The sequence below is a fragment of the Oncorhynchus nerka genome, linkage group LG3, assembly GCF_034236695.1.
Source record: "Oncorhynchus nerka isolate Pitt River linkage group LG3, Oner_Uvic_2.0, whole genome shotgun sequence".
NCBI classification, from domain to species: domain Eukaryota; kingdom Metazoa; phylum Chordata; class Actinopteri; order Salmoniformes; family Salmonidae; genus Oncorhynchus; species Oncorhynchus nerka.
The window spans coordinates 69,669,425-69,678,143 of NC_088398.1; the positions used below are offsets into that span (position 1 = coordinate 69,669,425).

At 42.7% G+C, this 8,719-nt stretch overlaps 1 long non-coding RNA gene across 2 annotated transcripts; it reads left to right on the plus strand.

Annotated features, from left to right (window-relative positions):
* Nucleotides 1-393: 393 nt before the first annotated feature.
* On the plus strand, nucleotides 394-7,116 carry LOC115112973 (uncharacterized). 2 transcript variants are annotated; one of them, XR_003861056.2, is made up of 3 exons: nucleotides 394-577; nucleotides 816-1,234; nucleotides 6,362-7,116. It is a non-coding gene; the product is annotated as an uncharacterized LOC115112973 (long non-coding RNA). The 2 variants fall into 2 exon arrangements; XR_010460345.1 differs by having other exon boundaries at nucleotides 816-1,067.
* The last annotated feature ends 1,603 nt before the right edge of the window (nucleotides 7,117-8,719 follow it).

Below are 8,719 nucleotides of genomic sequence, written 5' to 3' on the forward strand. Positions count from 1 at the left end.
ATTTATAACCTTGTCAACGTCTTGACTATATTTCCTATTCATTTTGCAACTCATTTCATGTATGTTTTCATGGAAAACATGGACATTTCTAAGTGACCCCAAACTATACGAAACGTCATACATATCATACTAAATGGAGTACAGAATAATACGGAATGCTCTGAGACCAGGTTAAATCCTCACGCCCTCTCTCCCCGTCTTCTTCTCAAAACCCATTGGGTGAGTAAGCTAGATGTCCCGCCCCTCTGACATTCTCCTCCAATAGGTTTTGACAAAGAGGCAAGGAGAGAGGACGTGAGGATTATGCAATTGAGAAAAAGTCATGCTGCCAGGAGGAGTCAGGAACAGGAAATAGAAAACAGGAAGTACAGAGAGAGGAAGGACAATATCTGCCTCAAAAATACTTTTTAAGCTCTAGCAGATGTCCATCCCTGAGAACCTGAATGCACGGTTTGAAACGCCACCAAAAGCTGAAGCGGTTGAGAGAAAATCCAGATTCAATCAAGGGGGGAGTCTGAATCCTGTGTAGACTCCTTCAGCGTCAGGTAGCTGCTGGTGGATCCGGAGGATGACACATGTAGGTATCACCACCCTGTTCCTCCTGCACAGCCACCTCCAGCACTAGCACACAAAGCTCTAATAGGCCATTTACCTGACTCGATTGAAAAATATATTTTTATTATCCGTCATCAAAGCTAGATATTGGGTAAGAAATGTAGTTGTCAATGTCATGTGTGATATGTAATACTGTTCTGAAAATAACACGTAAGATGAGGTAGTGATAGTAATTTGATGTTTTATCTAAATGTTCTCAGCTGCCACCAGAACCACCAGTACGCCATCAGCACTGCCAGTACGCCATCAGCACTGCCAGTACGCCATCAGCACCGCCAGTACGCCACCTGCCTACCACCAGTACCCCATCAGCACCGCCAGTATGCCACCTGCCTACCACCTGTACGCCACCTGCCTACCACCAGTACGCCACCTGCCTACCACCAGTACACCACCTGCCTACCACCAGTACGCCACCTGCCTACCACCAGCACACCACCTGCCTACCACCAGTACGCCACCTGCCTACCACCAGCACGCCACCTGCCTACCACCTGCCTAATGTTTATGACCAAAGCCATGTTTTGACAACAGTATGCTCAGTTCTCTGGCTCAACAGTCTAAAGTGCCATCCTCTTCTTGTCTACTTCCCCAATCAGTTGTGATACAGGATATGAAGGTAACAGTGGTGATACAGGATATGAAGGTATCAGTAGTGATGCAGGATATGAAGGTATCAGTAGTGATACAGGATATGAAGGTATCAGTAGTGATACAGGATATGAAGGTAACAGTAGGGAGACAGGATATGAAGGTAACAGTAGTGATACAGGATATGAAGGTAACAGTAGTGATACAGGATATGAAGGTATCAGTAGTGATACAGGATATGAAGGTATCAGTAGTGAATCAGGATATGAAGGTAACAGTGGTGATACAGGATATGAAGGTATCAGTAGTGATACAGGATATGAAGGTATCAGTAGTGATACAGGATATGAAGGTATCAGTAGTGATACAGGATATGAAGGTAACAGTGGTGATACAGGATATGAAGGTATCAGTAGTGATACAGGATATGAATGTAACAGTAGTGATACAGGATATGAAGGTAACAGTAGTGATACAGGATATGAAGGTAACAGTAGTGATACAGGATATGAAGGTATCAGTAGTGATACAGGATATGAAGGTATTAGTAGTGATACAGGATATGAAGGTATCAGTAGTGATACAGGATATGCAGGTATCAGTAGTGATACAGGATATGAAGGTAACAGTAGTGATACAGGATATGCAGGTATCAGTAGTGATACAGGATATGAAGGTAACAGTAGGGAGACAGGATATGAAGGTAACAGTAGGGAGACAGGATATGAAGGTATCAGTAGTGATACAGGATATGAAGGTAACAGTAGGGAGACAGGATATGAAGGTAACAGTAGGGAGACAGGATATGAAGGTATCAGTAGTGATACAGGATATGAAGGTAACAGTAGGGAGACAGGATATGAAGGTATCAGTAGTGATACAGGATATGAAGGTAACAGTAGGGAGACAGGATATGAAGGTAACAGTAGGGAGACAGGATATGAAGGTATCAGTAGTGATACAGGATATGAAGGTAACAGTAGGGAGACAGGATATGAAGGTAACAGTAGTGATACAGGATATGCAGGTATCAGTAGTGATACAGGATATGAAGGTAACAGTAGTGATACAGGATATGAATGTAACAGTAGTGATACAGGATATGAAGGTAACAGTAGGGAGACAGGATATGAAGGTAACAGTAGGGAGACAGGATATGAAGGTATCAGTAGTGATACAGGATATGAAGGTAACAGTAGGGAGACAGGATATGAAGGTATCAGTAGTGATACAGGATATGAAGGTAACAGTAGGGAGACAGGATATGAAGGTAACAGTAGGGAGACAGGATATGAAGGTATCAGTAGTGATACAGGATATGAAGGTAACAGTAGGGAGACAGGATATGAAGGTAACAGTAGTGATACAGGATATGCAGGTATCAGTAGTGATACAGGATATGAAGGTAACAGTAGTGATACAGGATATGAATGTAACAGTAGTGATACAGGATATGAAGGTAACAGTAGTGATACAGGATATGAAGGTATCAGTAGTGATACAGGATATGAATGTAACAGTAGTGATACAGGATATGAAGGTAACAGTAGTGATACAGGATATGAAGGTATCAGTAGTGATACAGGATATGAAGGTAACAGTAGGGAGACAGGATATGAAGGTAACAGTAGTGATACAGGATATGCAGGTATCAGTAGTGATACAGGATATGAAGGTAACAGTAGGGAGACAGGATATGAAGGTAACAGTAGTGATACAGGATATGCAGGTATCAGTAGTGATACAGGATATGAAGGTAACAGTAGGGAGACAGGATATGAAGGTAACAGTAGGGAGACAGGATATGAAGGTATCAGTAGTGATACAGGATATGAAGGTAACAGTAGGGAGACAGGATATGAAGGTATCAGTAGTGATACAGGATATGAAGGTAACAGTAGGGAGACAGGATATGAAGGTAACAGTAGGGAGACAGGATATGAAGGTATCAGTAGTGATACAGGATATGAAGGTAACAGTAGGGAGACAGGATATGAAGGTAACAGTCGGGAGACAGGATATGAAGGTATCAGTAGTGATACAGGATATGAAGGTAACAGTAGGGAGACAGGATATGAAGGTAACAGTAGGGAGACAGGATATGAAGGTAACAGTAGGGAGACAGGATATGAAGGTAACAGCAGTGATGTAGGATATTAAAGTATTTGACTGTTGAAAGATAAAACATTCCAGGCATAGTTACTTTTGCTTTATCCAAGAACTTAAGCCATGTCACATGTGCCCTCATCCACTGGAGCATTGAATGTATCCTCCCCAAGCCCTGTGAATTGTATGTCATTGCTATATGAACAGTAAATGAAATTCACTAACACAATCACATTATCACGCATCAATGAGATTTTACTCCTTGCTTAGACTAAGTCATTAATTCATAGTTGTTTTGTGTTCCCAGTCAAATCCTGTCTTGCCCTCAGCAGAAAAGTTGAGCTCTTCTCCAACACCCTCCATTCATGATGAGCCTTTGTCCTGAAGTCAAGCCTCTTAAGACATCAACCCTTTTCATGTCCTGAAGTCAAGCCTCTGAAGACATCAACCCCTGTCCTGTCTTGTCCTGAAGTCAAGCCTCTGAAGACATCAACCCCTGTCCTGTCTTGTCCTGAAGTCAAGCCTCTGAAGACATCAACCCCTGTCGTGTCCTGAAGTCAAGCCTCTGAAGACATCAACTCCTGTCGTGTCCTGAAGTCAAGCCTCTGAAGACATCAACCCCTGTCGTGTCCTGAAGTCAAGCCTCTGAAGACATCAACCCCTGTCCTGTCGTGTCCTGAAGTCAAGCCTCTGAAGACATCAACCCCTGTCGTGTCCTGAAGTCAAGCCTCTGAAGACATCAACTCCTGTCGTGTCCTGAAGTCAAGCCTCTGAAGACATCAACCCCTGTCCTATCGTGTCCAGAAGTCAAGCCTCTGAAGACATCAACTCCTGTCGTGTTCTGAAGTCAAGCCTCTGAAGACATCAACCCCTGTCGTGTCCTGAAGTCAAGCCTCTGAAGACATCAACCCCTGTCCTGTCTTGTCCTGAAGTCAAGCCTCTGTAGACATCAACCCCTGTCGTGTCCTGAAGTCAAGCCTCTGAAGACATCAACCCCTGTCGTGTCCTGAAGTCAAGCCTCTGAAGACATCAACCCCTGTCCTGTCGTGTCCTGAAGTCAAGCCTCTGAAGACATCAACCCCTGTCGTGTCCTGAAGTCAAGCCTCTGAAGACATCAACTCCTGTCGTGTCCTGAAGTCAAGCCTCTGAAGACATCAACCCCTGTCGTGTCCTGAAGTCAAGCCTCTGAAGACATCAACCCCTGTCCTGTCGTGTCCTGAAGTCAAGCCTCTGAAGACATCAACCCCTGTCGTGTCCTGAAGTCAAGCCTCTGAAGACATCAACTCCTGTCGTGTCCTGAAGTCAAGCCTCTGAAGACATCAACCCCTGTCCTATCGTGTCCAGAAGTCAAGCCTCTGAAGACATCAACTCCTGTCGTGTTCTGAAGTCAAGCCTCTGAAGACATCAACCCCTGTCGTGTCCTGAAGTCAAGCCTCTGAAGACATCAACCCCTGTCCTGTCTTGTCCTGAAGTCAAGCCTCTGTAGACATCAACCCCTGTCGTGTCCTGAAGTCAAGCCTCTGAAGACATCAACCCCTGTCGTGTCCTGAAGTCAAGCCTCTGAAGACATCAACCCCTGTCCTGTCGTGTCCTGAAGTCAAGCCTCTGAAGACATCAACCCCTGTCGTGTCCTGAAGTCAAGCCTCTGAAGACATCAACTCCTGTCGTGTCCTGAAGTCAAGCCTCTGAAGACATCAACCCCTGTCCTATCGTGTCCAGAAGTCAAGCCTCTGAAGACATCAACTCCTGTCGTGTTCTGAAGTCAAGCCTCTGAAGACATCAACCCCTGTCGTGTCCTGAAGTCAAGCCTCTGAAGACATCAACCCCTGTCCTGTCTTGTCCTGAAGTCAAGCCTCTGTAGACATCAACCCCTGTCGTGTCCTGAAGTCAAGCCTCTGAAGACATCAACTCCTGTCCTGTCGTGTCCTGAAGTCAAGCCTCTGAAGACATCAACCCCTGTCATGTCCTGAAGTCAAGCCTCTGAAGACATCAACCCCTGTCCTGTCGTGTACCAAACACTGATGTTTGGATAAATACCATAGTAAACCAGCAACTAAATGAATGTCATATACATCTATTTCACTCTCTGCTTGGTCTAAGTCATTCATGCATAGCTCTTGGTCTAAGTCATTCATGCATAGCTCTTGGTCTAAGTCATTCATGCATAGCTCTTGGTCTAAGTCATTTATGCATAGCTCTTGGTCTAAGTCATTCATGCATAGCTCTTGGTCTAAGTCATTCATGCATAGCTCTTGGTCTAAGTCATTCATGCATAGCTCTTGGTCTAAGTCATTCATGCATAGTTCTTGGTCTAAGTCATTCATGCATAGCTCTTGGTCTAAGTCATTCATGCATAGCTCTTGGTCTAAGTCATTCATGCATAGCTCTTGGTCTAAGTCATTCATGCATAGCTCTTGGTCTAAGTCATTCATGCATAGCTCTTGGTCTAAGTCATTCATGCATAGCTCTTGGTCTAAGTCATTCATGCATAGCTCTTGGTCTAAGTCATTCATGCATAGCTCTTGGTCTAAGTCATTCATGCATAGTTCTTGGTCTAAGTCATTCATGCATAGCTCTTGGTCTAAGTCATTCATGCATAGCTCTTGGTCTAAGTCATTCATGCATAGCTCTTGATCTAAGTCATTCATGCATAGCTCTTGGTCTAAGTCATTCATGCATAGCTCTTGGTCTAAGTCATTCATGCATAGCTCTTGGTCTAAGTCATTCATGCATAGCTCTTGGTCTAAGTCATTCATGCATAGCTCTTGGTCTAAGTCATTCATGCATAGCTCTTGGTCTAAGTCATTCATGCATAGCTCTTGGTCTAAGTCATTCATGCATAGCTCTTGGTCTAAGTCATTCATGCATAGCTCTTGGTCTAAGTCATTCATGCATAGTTCTTGGTCTAAGTCATTCATGCATAGCTCTTGGTCTAAGTCATTCATGCATAGCTCTTGGTCTAAGTCATTCATGCATAGCTCTTGGTCTAAGTCATTCATGCATAGCTCTTGGTCTAACTGTGATGTGCACTTGTTTTTTGTGTTTCCAGTCAATTCCTGTCCTGCCCTCAGTGGAAGAGTTGAGCTCTTCTCCAACACCCTCCATCCATGATGAGCCTGTCTTGCACGGCTACTTCCTGACCTTGCCCCCCCCCCACCACCACATTTTTTAACTCATGTAATCCCTCCCCTCTCAACACCGATCCTATCAGGAATGAGTGCCTATCTCTCTCCCAGCACTCATACTGGTCAGACTCCAAAGGATATCCTGTACCCCGCAGCAGCATCCATGGTAAACTTGGACAGTCTGTTCATACAGTGCTGCCTGCTAAAACCTGATCCCCCAACATCTGTCCATACATTACCACCTGCTAAAACCTGATCCCCCCCAACATCTGTCCGTGCATTACCACATGCTAAAACCTGATCCCCCAACATCTGTCCGTACATTACCACCTGCTAAAACCTGATCCCCCAACATCTGTCCGTACATTACCACCTGCTAAAACCTGATCCCTCAACATCTGTCCGTGCATTACCACCTGCGAAAACCTGATTCCCCAACATCTGTCCATACATTACCACCTGCAAAAACCTGATCCCCCAACATCTGTCCGTACATTACCACCTGCTAAAACCTGATCCCCCAACATCTGTCCGTACATTACCACCTGCTAAAACCTGATCCCTCAACATCTGTCCGTGCATTACCACCTGCTAAAACCTGATCCCACAACATCTGTCCATATAGTACAACATGCCAACTTGTGAAAAATAAAGACTCAGTGTACCTTGTTTTCACTCATTACTGTTTGGTTACATGAGTATAAAATAGACAAACTACAAGTGGTGGAAAAAGTACTCAATTATCATAGTTGAGGAAAAGTAAAGATACCTTAATAGAAAATGACTCAAGTAGAAGTGAAAGTCACCCAGTAAAATTCTACTTGAGCAAGTCTAAAAGTATTTGGTTTAAAATATACTTAAGTATCAAAAGTAAATGTAATTTCTAAAATAAAATTAAGTATCAAAGGTAAAAGTATAAATAATTTCAAGTTCCTTATATTAAACAAACCAGACAGCACAATTTTCATGTTATTTTGATTTACGGATAGGCAGTGGCACATTCCAACACTCCAAACGAAGCATGTGTGTTTAGTGAGTCCGCCAGATCAGAGGCAGTAGGATGACCAGAGATGTTCTGTTGATAAGTGAGTGAATTGGACCATTTTCATGTCCTGCTAAGCTTTTGGGTGTCAGGGAAAATATATGGACAAATGTAGTGAAGTAAAATTAAAAGTTGTCAACAGTATATATAGTAAAGTACAGAGACCCCGAAAAAGGACTTAAGTAGTACTTTAAAGTATTTTTACTTAAGTACTTTACACCACTGCAAACAACAAATGATTTCACCATAAGATCAATCTTTTATTCTAGATTTATTACATTGACTATTCTTGTTTTACTCGGTCCTCTAAGATACAGTTATGTGAACAATCTGTTCATTTAGTTACATCAAAGATCATGGATGCAACATAAACACAAAAACATAACTTTTACCATATCAATCTTTTATTCCATTCAATACATTCATTATACTTATGTATTCAGTCCTCCCAGATGCAGTTCTCAATCATCTGCCCTGTATATGTTTATGGCATGTTGATATGCATACCCACTGACACAGACTGTCACAAGACCAGGGTGATCTGCCATGCAATGGCATGGTTCTTCTGGAAGCACCTGACAACCACTTCTGATAACCTATTGTAATAAATGATGCTGTAATATTGCATGGTAACACTGATAAAGTATCTCTTACAATAAACAACAAAGTATCCTACAAAAACCTGTGGAATCTCCTGGCAGCAGACGTTGTCTGACAATGCCCACAGGTTTACCTACAGTTGAAGTCGGAAGTTTACATACACCTTAGCCAAATACATTTAAACTCAGTTTTTCACAATTCCTGACATTTAATCCAAGTAAAAATACCAGTTAGGATCATCAATGTCAGTTAGGATCACCACTTTTTTTAAGAATGTGAAATGTCAGAATAATAGTTGAGAGAATGATTTATTTAAGCTTTTATTTCTTTCATCACATTCCCAGTGGGTCAGAAGATTACATACACTCAATTAGTATTTGGTAGCATTCCCTTTAAATTCTTTAACTTGGGTCAAACACTTCGGGTAGCCTTCCACAAGCTTCCCACAATAAGTTGGCTGAATTTTGGCCCATTTCTCCTGACAGAGTTGGTGTAACTGAGTCAGGTTTCTAAATCAAATCAAGTTTATTTATATAACCCTTCCCATTTGCAACCAAGCTTCAACTTCCTAACTGATGTTTTGAGATGTTGCTTCAATATATCCACATAATTTTCCTGCCTCATGATGCCATCTATTTTG